The sequence below is a fragment of the Ceratotherium simum genome, chromosome 4, assembly GCF_057802395.1.
Source record: "Ceratotherium simum simum isolate JZ-2026a chromosome 4, ASM5780239v1, whole genome shotgun sequence".
NCBI classification, from domain to species: domain Eukaryota; kingdom Metazoa; phylum Chordata; class Mammalia; order Perissodactyla; family Rhinocerotidae; genus Ceratotherium; species Ceratotherium simum.
Genome location: NC_141903.1, coordinates 7,032,582 through 7,046,865, shown reverse-complemented (window position 1 = coordinate 7,046,865; position 14,284 = coordinate 7,032,582). Strand labels below are relative to the sequence as shown.

Here is a 14,284-nt window from a genome sequence, read left to right as displayed (position 1 = left end):
AAGGAATTTTAACACCGGATCTTCCTGAATGAGGGAAAGCTCACTTCTGATAAGAGTCTGACTTTCAAGTTCTGGTCGTGTCCCGGTCCTTGGGTTCCATAGAAGGAGGATCTTTGGCTCTGTGGTTGTTTCAGGTCACGATTTCTTCTTTTGTGCATGCCCTGGCTACATGACTTTGCAGATTTTCTGAACAGCAATTCTTAATCACTCTATTGATAAGAGGTGGGGTCAGTTGAACTGGTCCTGGAGGGCCCGCAGTTACGGTTTTAGGTAGTGCAGTCAGTGTGGCCACCTTGCGGAGGGGACACCAGGGCAGAGAATAGAGGAAGGGACCCTGATATCTGGGCTGGTCGTTGGTGGGAGACAAAGAGACTGTATGCAGGTCCAGCTCCATTGGTTTTGATGAGCATGGAGAATGGGGCTAAAGATGTTTTCTTTGGAAATAACTCTTTCATCTGAGCTGAACAGTGGCCTTTGACAGATGGGTGCGCTGGGCATCCTCGGCTTGGAGTTTCCTGTGACACTTCCCCCACTGAACCTCAGGCTGCTCCTTGGGGAAGTGGGGACAGCAATTAGATGCCCTCCACAGGGCTCTCTCGAAGGGTAAACGAGCTGTCCTATGTGAGAGCAGCTCTCCGTGAATGGTAAGGGACTGTGCCGAGGAGGGTAATTTATACGCCCACCGCTTGCCCACCTTCAGGGTGTTGAAGTCCCATAAGCAGTTGGCTGCCTGCTGATTCTGGGGAGCTGTTGGACACGCTCCTTCGTGCTCCCAAGCCAGATGCCCTGACGTCTGCCCCAGGACTCCCATTAGCGTTAGGTGCCTACAGTCTGGAGGTTAAAAGTGGTTCATGCATGGCTGGTTGGTTTTTGGCTGGCATATAAGAGCGTGGCAAAATCACCCGCATTTGTCCTAATGGGTTGGTGCCTATATGATACCAGATGTTAAAATTTCTTGACTCTCAGTCTAGCTGAAAGCATGGACTCTGGAGCCAGGGGCTGGAGCTCAAATCCCAGCTCCACTGCTTGCCAGCTTTCTGGCCTTGGGCAAGTTACCGTCCATACGCCCGTTTCTACATCTGTAAAATGGGGATGGTAACAGTGCTGTCTCATAGGACTGCTGGGAGAATTAAATGAATTATGCAAAGGCACTTGAAGCCATGCCTGTACATAGCCCTAATCAGTGTTTGCTATTCTCGTCCTTACTTTTGTTCCTCATCCACTTTTACTGGGACTTCCTGTGGAGAAGAGGTCTATTCTGTTCATCTCTTGGCTCCCAGTGGCTCTGTCAGGCTCGGGATAGGGTAGGCACTCAATGAATGTTGGGTGGGTACATGGATGGATGGATGGATAAATAAATGGGTGGATCAGCTACTTTTTATTTCTCCTAAACTTTATGATCAAGGCCTTGAGGGTGATGAAAGAAAATGTGGAAGGAGCTGATGGTACAGCTTGGGGAAGGGGCAGAGCACGGTGCAGCCTTCCCATTAGATCCCCTTCCCTGTAGAAGTGCCTGAGGGTTGAGGGGAGAGGCGACCTGGCTCACCTCATCTGAATTCCACGGCTGACCCGGTGTGGGTTCTGCGCCAAGCACGTTACAACACTGTCCATCTCTTAGTCCTCACAGCCACCCTAGGAGGCAGTACTATTGTTGGTTCCATTTCACAGATGAGGAAGCTGAGGTTTGGAGAAATGAAGTGACTTTCTTACCGTCACACCCAAGACTGCTAATTCTGGAACCAGCACCCTCAACCCCTATGCTCCACTGTTGGGTCTGTTCCTCAGCCACATTATTAACAGTGTTGCTACACAGCACTGGGCCAAGAATCACTCTTGGGAAATCCTTCTTCATCTGAGGTGAACGGGGACATTTGACAGGTGAATGTGCCGGTCTCGAGTGCTGCTTGGGGTCTTTACCCCAGCTTCTTCTTGGGAAGATTCTATGATCTCTTCAGAGCAGTTTGGCTGAGTTCACTCAATTCACAGGTAATGATAAAGCTAGTATCTGGTAATGCACACCCTGAATTCGTAAAGGTGATTACAGAAATGTGAAATTGAGGAAAAAGGGAAGGTATCTTAGAATGGAGGAAAGGCGGTGTTTGTTGAGTGCTAACAACACACCAGCACCTTGTATTCTTTCTCGATAGTCTTCACTTCAACTTTGTGAAGAGCATTTTATCACGTCCATTTCTCAGGTGAGGAGACTGAGGATCTTGTTGGTTCTCTGGCTTGCCCAAGTCAGGTAGCAGTAAGGGCTCCTCTGAGATTTGAACCTGGGTCTCTCAGGCCTCCAAACCCTGCCCTTTGCACTGATCTTCACTGGGAATGTGTGGCTGGCTGTGACAAGGAGTGGGTTTCTCTCAGGTTCATAACTCTGTGTGTACAGTGTAGGGTTAGCAGTCTAACCTGAGTATGAGTCAGTTCCCAATTGCTGTGTTCTCTGCCGTCTGACACCTAGATGATGTGCTCAGTCTCAGAGAATGCTGGGTTCTCCCCCTGCCATGCACACCCTTCGGGGGAAATTTCATTGCTCAAAAGAAATCCCAGTGGCATGTTCCCCATGGAATTGAAAGCTGGGATTCCAAGAGATATTTGCACACCGTGTTCATAGCAGCATTATTCGCAATAGCCAAAAGGTGGAAGCAACCAAGTGTCCATCGATGGATGAATGGATAAAGAAAATGTGGTGTAAACGTACAATAGAATATCATTTAATCTTAAAAAGGAAGGAACTTGTGACACATCTACAGCACGGATGAAATGAGGACGTTATGCTAAGTGACACAAGCCAGTCACAAAAGGACAGAGACTATGGTTTCACCTACATGAGGTACCTCCAGTAGTCAGATTCATGGAGATGGAAGGTAGAATGGTGGTTGCCAGGGGTTGGGATGGGGGGCAGAAATAGGGAGTTGTTGTTTAATGTGTACACACTTTCAGTTTTTCAAGATGAAAAGAGTTCGGGAGACAGATGGTGGTGATGGTAACACAACAATGTGCTTAATGCCTCTGAACTGTACACTTAAAAATGGTTCAGATACATAAATTTTATGTAATATGTGTTTTACCACATTAAAAAAAAAAGAAATTCCAGCTGTGTAGGAGCAGTTTAATATTTTCTGATGGGAAAGATTTGAATTTGGCTTCAAGGAACTGACTTTTTTCCAATCCTTACCATTAGTGGGTGGAAACTGGGTTCCTCCAAGTAAAGCAGGTCCTTCAGTAACTCCTGGATTCCTGGACAACTGTCTCCTGGGCTGAGAATCTCCTTCCTTCCTTCCTGACATATTTATCAAATGCCTACTATGTGCCATTTACTCTGCCAGCTACTGTACATGGCAATATGGGATCTGTGTGCAAATGTACTCCCGTTTTCTCCCATTTTTACTGTGTTTTCATGGGTGTATACACACCCTCTGTTTTGCTTGATATTGATTCATGCTCCATTTGTTTTCTATGCCAATTTTTTCAGAGCAGAATGGAACAACTGCTTCTGCTTTAATTTCTGGTGCTTTACCGAGGCTGAGCTGGAGGCTGCCCCACCAGAAGCTTGGTAAGCTTGGGTGACTGGCCTTGGCTGGTGGGCCACCGAGAAGTGCAGGTGAGAAGGGCTCCAGCGAGTCGAGTGAGTGTTTTCACAGTTTTCTGAGTCTGGCATCGTAGGAATCTGCCTGCCTGCTGGATGGAGAAAGTCTGACTTGGATCTGGGGGCTTGGAAAGACAGTTAAAAGACTCTTCCCTTCCCTGAAATAGCCATGCATTTGTTTACAGAATTGAAACTGTTCTGATGCTGGAATTTCCTCCTGTGTTTATTTTCGCATCTGGGTGATGGTCTTCTGCCACTGGAGGACTTTTAATGAATCACTTCAGAGATTGCTGTTAATGTTTCCCAGACGTGAGGGGCTGGCGCTGGTCTTGATCTGAGGCCTTACAGGGCAAGACTGCCTTGGCTTCCCGGCCGGCCGCCTGGAGCTGTCCCTCGGGGGAAGCGAACAGACATTTTTCATCTTTCCGGGAAACCTGCTTCTGCGGAGCCCCTCATCACAGGGCTCTCTTTCCATGTGAGGAGGGAAAAAAAGGTGAAATGGAATATAAATAAAAGAGATAGATTGGCTTTAACTGGTTCAAGATGTTCTAGGTTGGGCTCCTTCAATAGCCACCGGCAGACACCATCCCTCTGTTCTCCCAGGCTCTCGGCTGCAGCGTCAGGGGCTCCAGAAGACAAGGGCGGCTGGGGTCGGCTTCCAGAGTGCAGCTTGGGAAGCTTGGGGAGGTGTAGGCTCAGCTCAGGAGTTATTGGCTGCCTGCCAGGCACCTTTTGATGGACGCCTGTTCCCAGGGCCCTCAGCAAAGCCAGCAGTGGCCAGTGTCTCTATGACCACGTCAGGTCAGTGGTTCCCACTCACTCTTAGCCTCACAGACAGGCTCCTTTGTGATCACGTCCCTGTTCTGTGTCCCTCTGTCACCTGTCCAACCCATATACCAGCCACGTCTCATATACTTGGATATTTCCCAGTTGCCACTACCCCACATGCCTCCTCTACTCTGCTCTGTCCAGCTCTGAGCCCCAGGAGTCAGATAACTATGGGTGTGTCACCCAGGCTCCCTTACCCTGCCCACTGGCTTCCCGTTGGGCTTGACGGATGGCGAGCCCCACAGGAGATTTGAGGAGGGAGGGGAGAGAGAGGTGGAGGGACCCCCTCCCTGAGGGGTCATCTCAGGTTGGCTGTGTGTCTTAGAAGTATCAGATCCTCTCAAGATGGCCCTCTCTACGTAATTTTCTCTTTCTGCGTTCAGGTAACTGCTGCCTCCCTTCCTCCTTTTGAGTCCGGGGTTACAGCCCCTGGAGTCCTGCGCTGTCTCTTGTAGCTTCCCTATATTTTGCCCACCTCTTTGTCAATAGTCTGTTTATAAACCCTTCTTGAAATCTCTTAATTTGAGTATTCCTGCTGGAACTCAGACTGATATATACACTATATTATTTTACATACCTGTACCTCTTTCCATATTTTTTCTCCTACCAAGAATTCTCTTCTTCTCTGTGGGTACCTGTTGAACTGCTCTTCATCCTTCAAAATTCCACTGCAACGTTACCTCTGTGAAGCCTATCTTGAGTTCCCCATTAGAGTTAATTACTTCCCCCTTGGCCTTCTATCCCTCTTCGTGATATCAATCTTGTCCATATGCCTACCATCCCCATCCTAACTCCTTGCTAATCAGACATGTCCAGACTTTGTCTCATCAAAATTTTACAGTGTCTAATTCCTTCACAGTCTGATTAAGTGACTGTCTAAAGTGCCTGCTTCAATGCCTGACCCAGAGTAGATGCTTAATAAATGGTAGCTATTGTCAGGCTACTTCATACTAAAGTATGAATGGCTATGTGGTTTATACATTAGCCCTCCCAAGAGCAGCTTACATTTATAAGGGACCTTTTAGAGTTAATATTCCCTTCAATGAATTTCTAAATTGGCAGAGTAGGGTGGGGGGGTGTGTCAAGGGATCTTCCTCTGTGGCTTCTCAAATTATATCAAGTGCAAGGCCTCTCTGTCTGTAGGTCTGAAAAAACAGAGACTCTCTTCAGGTCAGTCTCGAGCATGCAGAGCTGCTTGGAAAGAGGACAGGTTGCTCAATAGTGGCCTGGGGGAGCAGCGTCTGTGGAAAAAGACAGATGTGACTGGACCCATCTCTGCTCGGCTAATATACCCTTCCAGTGCTATTGGAATGTGATTTTCTAAATTGTGACTGGCCAACTTTCTTCTCTTGTGGTTGAGTTTGTAATAACATAGACTATGACTCTAGTTTTGCCAAAGTGGAAAAAAATGCCATCCAACAGATTTTTATGGTGGTTCTTAAACATTTTTTTAATATTATTAAAGATTTAGCTCAGTATGCCTTTAATGTCCTGCTTTGGGGCTGATGAGCCAGGGCACAGACTTACGAGGCTGGGTATGGGCAGCCGAGGGATGCTACACCTGGGAGGTGCCAACCCTGGCTAAGTTGCTCAGTGCAATTTTGCCTAAAAATGGAGCTACCTACGTAAATGCAAATCCAGAGTATTTTGATCGTCCATGGCTTGGGGCAGAGATCAAAGCAAAGTGTCTCACTCCTCATTAAGTTCAAGAAGCCAGGGAGCCTTCTGTCTTCCAAGGAGTCCCAATACATCCTTCCCAGACTGCGGAGAATCACAGTTCATGTCCTAGGTGGTAGAGAGGCTGGGCTGAGCGGAACCGCCTCGTGCAAGCTGACCTCCTCCCTGCTCTGTGGAGAAGAGCGGGCCAATCTGACATAGTTTCATCGTCAGGATGTTTGGGGGCATCTTTTCTAACAGGGTTGGTCCCACAGTTCTTCATGCAGCTGGCAAACTGGCAGGATTCTTGGGAGGAACCAGAAGTGGTGTTTGCTGAGTGAAGAGTGTGGGAGCTTACTTAGTGTCTCTGAGCGGTTAGGACAGAAGTTTCTCAGTGGGGTGATAACCTCAAGTGAGCAAGATGGAAGGCCCAGGGACTCTGCGTTTTCTGCCCTTCCCCCTTCCCCCAGCTTCTCATGTCAGCAACATCCTGAATTCCCCTCTTTTGGGAAGCTGTCATGTCACCACTGTGAGGTCCCAAAACCCGGGAAGGGAGGCTTGTGAACTGGGCTGCAAAAGAGGTTTGTCCTGGTCGCTAACTGCAGCCCTAGTGACCTCCTTTCCGCTGCCTGCGTGAGCTCTCCAGCCCCCACCGCAGGCTCCCGTCTCCACACGGTCATGGTCTCTCCCAGCCTGCGTGCTCTGATTACACACACCTTCTACTGCTCTCTGCTGGCACCTCCATACGTAGTAGATGCTCAGTAAGTGTTTGTCAATGGAATGATCCTGAACTTTCATCAAATGTGCTCTTAGTTACCCTGAAATGCCATTCATTTCACCTCTTCTGCCTCCGTGTTTATTTTCTCGGATTGGACCCAGTCTTGGAGGGCACTGCCATTGGTCTGAGGAGAGGGACGTACTTGCTCTGTGTGTCTGGCCTCAGGATGGCATTACTGTAGTTGCAGCTTTATGACCTGTGGCTATCTGACTGCAGCCTTCGCTCCCCGTTGCAGTGTGGAGCAGGGCGAGCTCTCTGAGTGAGGCCGTGGTTGAAATGCTCCTTGTTTCAAAGAACTGCATATAAATATATTTAAGACATTTAAAAAATTTCCAGTCAAAACATTTTGGGAAGAACAGCCAGCTTTTATAAGGAAAATAAAAGGGCAGTTTAATGGCAAAGATGTTCTGAGTAATTCTATGCTTGAGTGACTATCCAAGTTAAGAGGCTGTTTGACTAGCATTTTCAGGAATCGAGGTCTCCAAGCTGACTTGTCATCGGAGCGTCTTCAGGGGCTCATGTGGCAGGGCCCTGGTCATCTCACTGAGTGTTGGACCTACTCAGAGAACAGTTGTCCCTCCCCGTCCAACCATGACCCCACCCCAAGGTCTCTTTACACCTTCATGCCTCAGTTTCCCTATTTGTATGACACAATATGGCAAATGTTCCGATGCAGCCAATAGGAGACCATGTTCAGAAGAGGGGTTTGTCCTCATCCGACCCCATTCCCTCCCATATCCTAGAGGTCGCCTCTCCCCTCTTGTTGCTCCCCAAATCTTTTTTACTCTCAGCTAGTTTCCAGTTTCTTCCCCTCTTACATGTATGCTGATAATAAATTGAGGGGTATTTTCTTTAAGGACACCCTAAACATAAAGGAGGATTCTGTAAGGTCAGAAGCCTTCGAGGTGCAGATGAATAAATCTCTAATGATAATATTTCAGCAGAGATTTGTTTTTTTTCTTTTTTTTTTTCAAATGAGAGTCTTTTCTAAAACCCATTGTGGTGGTGGAGGAGCCTTTATATAATTGAGATCATAGTTTGCTTTTTCTGCTTATCATTTTATGTATTTTTTCTTGTCATTAAAATTATTTTGTAGGCATCAACTTTTTCCACATTGTTTTATACAAAATTTTCAAACAATGCAGGAAAGGTGAAGGAACTTTATAGGGAGCCCTTGCATACCTACCGCTTAGAGTCCACATGCATTAATATTTGACTCTACTTGGTTTTATCATATATCTCTCCACCTAGCCCTTCCTTGCTATATCAATCCATCTATAACTTTTGGGGTGCATTCAGAGTAAGTTGCAGGCTTTAGTACACACCCCCAGTATACTTCAGCATGTGTATTGTTAACTAAAGCTCACTATTTGCTTATGGTTTTTTTTGAACATACAATAAAATGCACACATCCTATGTGTACTATTTGTAGACATTAATTTTTTTTCTTTTTTTTTTTTTGCTGAGGAAGATTTGCCCTGAGCTAACATCTGTGCCAATCTTCCTCTATTTTGTATGTGAGTCGCCACCACAGCATGGCTGCTGATGTGTAGTGTGGGTCTGTGCCCGTGAACTGAACCCTGGGCCATGGAAGTGGAGTGCGCTGAACTTTACCACTAGGCCATGGGGCCGGCCCCTAGACATTAATTTTTTGAATATCACTTCTATTTTAGTTGCGTATCCCCACACTTGCTTACTTAACAGTTAGTTAATTAGGTAATAACAGCCAAGTGACTCCTCTGTATTCCTTATTTGGAAGGCGGAGGCCTGGGGGGCTCCTTTATTCTTCAGTGAGGAGAAGTCATTGTTGCCCCATCCTGGTCCCCATCCAATCTGATCTCTCAGCATCCTGGCAATGGATGCAGACCCTTCCCCTGTTCTCTCCCCTCCAACCCTTGGTGAAGGAGGCCCAGGGCCACTTCCAGAGCCCCTTTGCTGCAGCCTGGCCTGTGTGGCCAAACCCAGAAATGCTGACTCTGTTACCATGAGGGAGTTAAATAATTGTAGACCTCAGCTGCCACGCTAGCAGTAGTGAGGCACTTCTCAGTTTCAGAAGAGCTTGCCTCCATGTTATTTCATTGAGACCTCACTGCAGCTAGGTGGGGTAATGATTATAACTACTGTACCTATTTCTCAGGTGGGGATACTGAGGCTCAGAGAGGGGAGGTCTTGCAGCTTGGGTCTGGATCCAGGCCTGCTTGGCTCCATGTGCTGAGCTCTTCCTGTGGCCCCACAGAGCTCTCACCTGAGCGGAATTCCCAGGCTGTGAAACAGTGACAATGCATACCACTAAATATGTGTCAGAGTAAGTTTCTGGGAAGTTTGATTTGGGCACAACGTTAAACTGGCTGGGGGTTTGCATACGTAATGACATCATTTGCTGCTCATGTGACAGGGAGACATGTAGTCTGGTGGAAAGAGCATTGGTTTTAGAGTCAGCTGACCTGGACTCTTCATATCTGAGCTGTGTGACCTCAGGCAAGTCACTTATGAAGAACCAATATTTTTTGAATACATGCCCAATGGGGGACACATATAATCTTATTTAACTCCCCCTCCCAACACCCTACCGTTATTTTCAACCTTGCTTTATAGATGAGGAAACTGAGGCACAGAGAGATGAACTAACTTGCCCAAGGTCACACAGCTGAGGAACCCAGGCCCTAGGGCCTGCTCGCCTAACCGCAATGCTACATTGCTGCATCTGCAACATGGGGATAACTAGGCCCCCCTTACAGGTGCTATTGGGACTCTGAGGTCTGACATGTAAAGTTTTATCTCCAGAGAAATAAGCTGTGGTCCCTTTTTTCATGGTCCAAACACAGAGGCCACAACTGGATGCCTCTGTACTAAATTTGGTCCACATGGTGTTTGCTAGAGAGTTTTGTTCTTTTAATTTGGAGTGTCAACACTTAAAAATTAAGAGCCTGTACACAACAATATCTTTTTCCAGCTTGCCTTAAAAGATCTGAACAGCTGCCCCTGTTTGGGCATAAAGCAGTTGGCTGGCACTGAGGCAAACCTCCTGCTCCCCAGTTCTCCACAGTCCTCACCATTCCCTCTTGCCTTCCCCTTCCTGAGGCTGAGTGTCAGTGGCCATTTCTCATCCTGCTTGCGTTGTGGCTTTTCTGACACCAGACCCACTTCACTCACTGACTGTCTGGCCGCTGTGTGCATGTGGATTTGTAGACAGAGCAAAACCAAATAGCTCAGTAGGGGCGTATTATTATTATTTTCCGAAGGGAGCCACAACTCAGGTCATTTTTGATCTATGAGATTCAAAGTTCAGGGTGTTCTCCTGACAGTCAACTCACACGTGTGCCTAGGGGTATTTGGAAGGGATTTATTTGCCGGCTCGTCACAAAACATCGTACAGAGTGTGATGCTCTGGTGAATGCTGTGGCTGTGTCTGGGTTGTCAGCTTTTTTCTTGGTATTTTCAGCATATACCCCACCCTGGCCTATAGTTTCCTTGTGGTCGCACAGGACATTCCAGAAGATCCTCCGTCCTGATCATGCACCCTATTCCCCAGGCTCAGCTCTGAAAGTGTAACCACGTTACCTGGGAGAGGCAACATTAGCACAGCTTTTCCCCAGTGGTGGGGGGGCAAACATTTAGGTGATAACACAAGCACTTAAAAAAAAAGTTGATTGTTTTGTATTTATTTTCATGGGTACTAGAAAAATATAATTAGCACATCAAGTCTATGATTTTAAGAATATTATTGCTTAGGAGGAAGCTAAGTTTTAAAAAGAGTTATTTTAAAGTCCATTTAAAGAAGAATAGTAAGTAGATGCTGCTACCAGTAAGAAGTCACAGCAAAAATACAGGGTGTTGACACACGAATGACTGAAGTTTGGGGAAAAAACTGAAGTTTGGGGCCTCTGTCATCCTCTCCATCCTCTTTGGGTCAAGTCCAGGGGCAAGAGACAGGGTCCACCTATCTCATCCCTTGCTTTACCTCCATCTCCCCGGCCCACCCCTGGCCCCCGCGGAGTCTGGGGAGGCTTGACCTGGATACGGGATGGGATGGAGATGGTGGGAAGCTTTGCTCTTCCTAACCACAGCTTCTCCTACGTCTATTGTGTTGTCTTTGCAAATAGGCCCTTTACTGGCTTCAAAGGAACTTTTGAAACTCAAGGCAGGAAAATATTCTTGTGCAGAGCCATCTCTTCCTTGGGGTGGAGAATACAGAGCACCCTGGCAGCTGCATGAATGGGGGAGTCATCATGGGGTAATGGGAAATAGCGAGAACAAAACAAAACCGACTAACCAAAACGCTTATTAGTTAATATTTTTGAAGAAATATCCACCATACATGGATGTAGCAACTATATATACGGACAGCAGTTGTTGGAAAGAACATAAGGATTGAATTGAGTAAATGAACTTGGCTGAATGACTTCATCTCTCTGAACGTCAGAGTTTCCTCATCTATAGTTTCCTCATCTATATAATGGGACTACAAATAACACAACCTGAAGGCTTGTTGAAAGGACTGAATGAGACATTGTGTGCAGAGTGGCATGTGTAAGTGCTGAATAAACGGTAGCTCATAGGATGCTGCTGCTGGAAGGACTGCAGGCAGAGTCTTTCTTCAGGTGTTGGTGTTAATTTAGGGAGAAAGAGGAGTTCTATCTTGAGGTTTTGTGTTAGAGTTTTTGCCCATGAGAGCATCTTCAAGGAGGGCATGGTCTGTTGGCATATTAACGCCCATGCTCTAGCCACCATTTTCCCCTGCCTTTGTTTGGTCTGTGGGAACAGGGAACATTCTGTTCTGTTGGTCATAAGGCAAGACTGTGGGAGTGGAGGGCAGCTCTGGCACTTGGCTGCTTTCTAGATTGGGTGAAAGCCAGTGAGGACTGGCTACAGTCCATCGGATCACATCCAGTAGAAGCTGCTCTCCCACCTGGCTCCCGGGCCTGAAGCACAGTCAGAATTCACTGAGTCTCAGCTGAGGGTCCAGTGGAGGAAAGGGGGCACATGAGCACACTACCTTGAGTGCAGATCACTAGAATTCTCGTCAATACAGCGTTAGCACAAAGGACAGAAATGGCCCAAAGAAACTAGCTTGGCTTCTCCCAGAGAGAACTCCCCACTGAAAATAGATTACTCTCCTCTCTTTGGTGGGTTTTGATTTAACTTCCAGTTATTTTCATTGATTTTGCAATAACCACATTTTCTAGTTTCTGTATTTGATGCTCCCCTCAACGGTCCCCAAAAGGATCCAGCTCTGCTGACAGACATCTCGACTTTAGCCAGTGAGACTGTTTTTGGACTCCTGGCCTCTGGAACTGTAAGAGAATGAATTTCTGTTTTTTTTCAGCCACTAAGGTCATGGTAATTTGTTACAGCAGCCACAGGAAACTGGTACACCTGGTTTTCCTTCATTCGATCAACATATCTTTGATGCGCGTCTTCTGTGAGGTGTCGGGCATCCTTTCCCTGTACGGTGCTTCTGTAGGGAAGTGTCCGTGGGAGATGCCACACCCTCTCCAGTTACAGCCGAGTCAGTGCCTGGTGGAGGAAGGTCGAGTGCCCTGCTCCGCAGAGGCTCTCCAGTGGTTCTGTCTGACAGCTGGGCTCTGAGTCTGAGCTCAGGGGTCCCCTCCAGGAGAGGAGAAGATCCAAGGTGTCCTGGGCGCTGTGGGATGGGGAGACAATCATGCACTTGTACCTTCTTCTCCGCCACAAGGAGAGCCTGGCTTGGGCTGAGCACAGGGAGCAGCTGCTGGCATCTTGACCCGTGTGACCTGAATTAGTTTCCTAGTACCACAAATGTAGTGGTTTAGCACAGCACAGGTTGTTTCTCTTACAGTTCTGGAGGCCAGAAGTCAGAAATCAGGCAAGGAGGCCTGGAGGCCTTAGAGGAGAAGCCGCTTCCCTGCCTTCTTCACCTTCCAGAGGCCATCCGCATTCCTTGGCTCGTGGCCCCTTGCTCCGTCTTCAAAGCGCGTCACTCCAACCTCTGCTTCCAGCTTCATTCGGCCTTCTCCTCTGACTCTCACCCACGCTGCGCCCCTCTTATAAGGATCCTTGTGATTACATTGAGCCACCTGGATAATGCAGGATAATCTCCCATCTCAAGATCCTTAACTTCATCACATCTGCAGAGCCACTTTTTCCAGGTAAGGTCATGTTCACAGGTTCTAGGAATTACGACGGGGACATGTTTGGGAGCCATTATTCAGCCGACTGCATCTCCCCTGGAACAGGAGGTTGCCAATGCCCTTTGAGCTTCGGCAGAACCCTGGCCCACAGCTCTCTCTGGAAGGGTGTGGATAGTAATCGGGGCCTGAGGCCAGCCTTTCCCTGTGTATGTGTGAACACCACCCGATTTGAGGGCCACGTGTAGCTGGGTAATGGGGTCCTCCATGGCCCTTCCTGAAAAGAACATAGAAATGTGATCATGAAATTTTGTAGAAAGCACTCAGTAATTATGGTAGGACTCAGGACTCGGGGAGCTGGGTTTCAGCGAGCTGCCTGGAAAGAGTTCAAAGATGCCTGTGACAGAGGGCCTGTTGATTTTCTCTCCATGGTGCTATAGCTGCTTTTTCCGTGAGAGCTTCCTAACTTCTCTGAAGCCAAGCTGAACATTAGTCTAAACCCCGACGTACGTTCACGTTGACCAGGACGCCGGTGAGTGTCCCTTGTCTGCCACCACAAGAACATTATGTGCACCAACTGGAGTTTGGGTTCCTCCAAAAAAAGATCTTGGACCGCAGCAATTGCGCTGGATTTAAAGGTCCATGGGGTCAGTGGAGGTGGGTGGGGTCTGCAAACATGGCTTCAAGAACAACTGGAGGTCCTAGCGAGTGGAGAGAATAAAGAGAGGGCAGCGTTGTGAACACTGTGAACATCTTTTTAAAGAGAAGCAGCATTTGGAAGATGCCTGAGGAGTGGGGCCCAAGCTATTTCTAAACTGCCGTGATTGAGTGTGTTATTTGCAGGGATAAGCTAGGTAGGGAATACCCAGGCAGCCTTTACTTATGAGTTAGCCAGGAAGTTTGGTTGAAAATGATAGAGACATAACTTAAACTGGTTTAAGCAAAAAAGGGAACATTTTGGCTTAAATGTCTTAAAGAGTCCATAGATAGAACCTGCCTTCAGGCAGAGCTGGATCTGGAGGCCCAAGGAGAAATCAAGATTCATCTCTCCCTATCTCTCAGTTCTGCTCCCTTCCCGTTAGCACTGTGGGAACTCTGGACTTGCATCCTATCAGCTAAGCAGGCTCAGTGGAAAAGGACAGTGTCTTTCCCAATAATTTCAACTCCAGTTGTTGGACTGATCCCTGTTGGCTTGGTTTGGGCCACGTGACCATCCTTAAACCAATTCCCATGTGTCCAGGAGGGTGTGGTGCTCTGATGGCTGGGTCTGGGTCTCTTGTCCCTCCCTGCAGCCACAGCATGGGGTCAGACCTAACTGACCCACAAGGC

The 14,284-nt window shown here is 47.6% G+C and overlaps 1 long non-coding RNA gene across 1 annotated transcript in view; it reads left to right on the top strand.

Moving 5' to 3' along the window:
• The window catches only part of LOC147917195 (uncharacterized), a 59,949-nt gene extending 46,286 nt beyond the window's left edge, over positions 1–13,663 (top strand). Inside the window, exons 3-4 of the long non-coding RNA XR_015551904.1 lie at positions 12,667–12,976; positions 13,396–13,663. This is a non-coding gene — a long non-coding RNA (uncharacterized LOC147917195). The remainder of the gene's footprint in view (positions 1–12,666; positions 12,977–13,395) is intronic.
• The last annotated feature ends 621 nt before the right edge of the window (positions 13,664–14,284 follow it).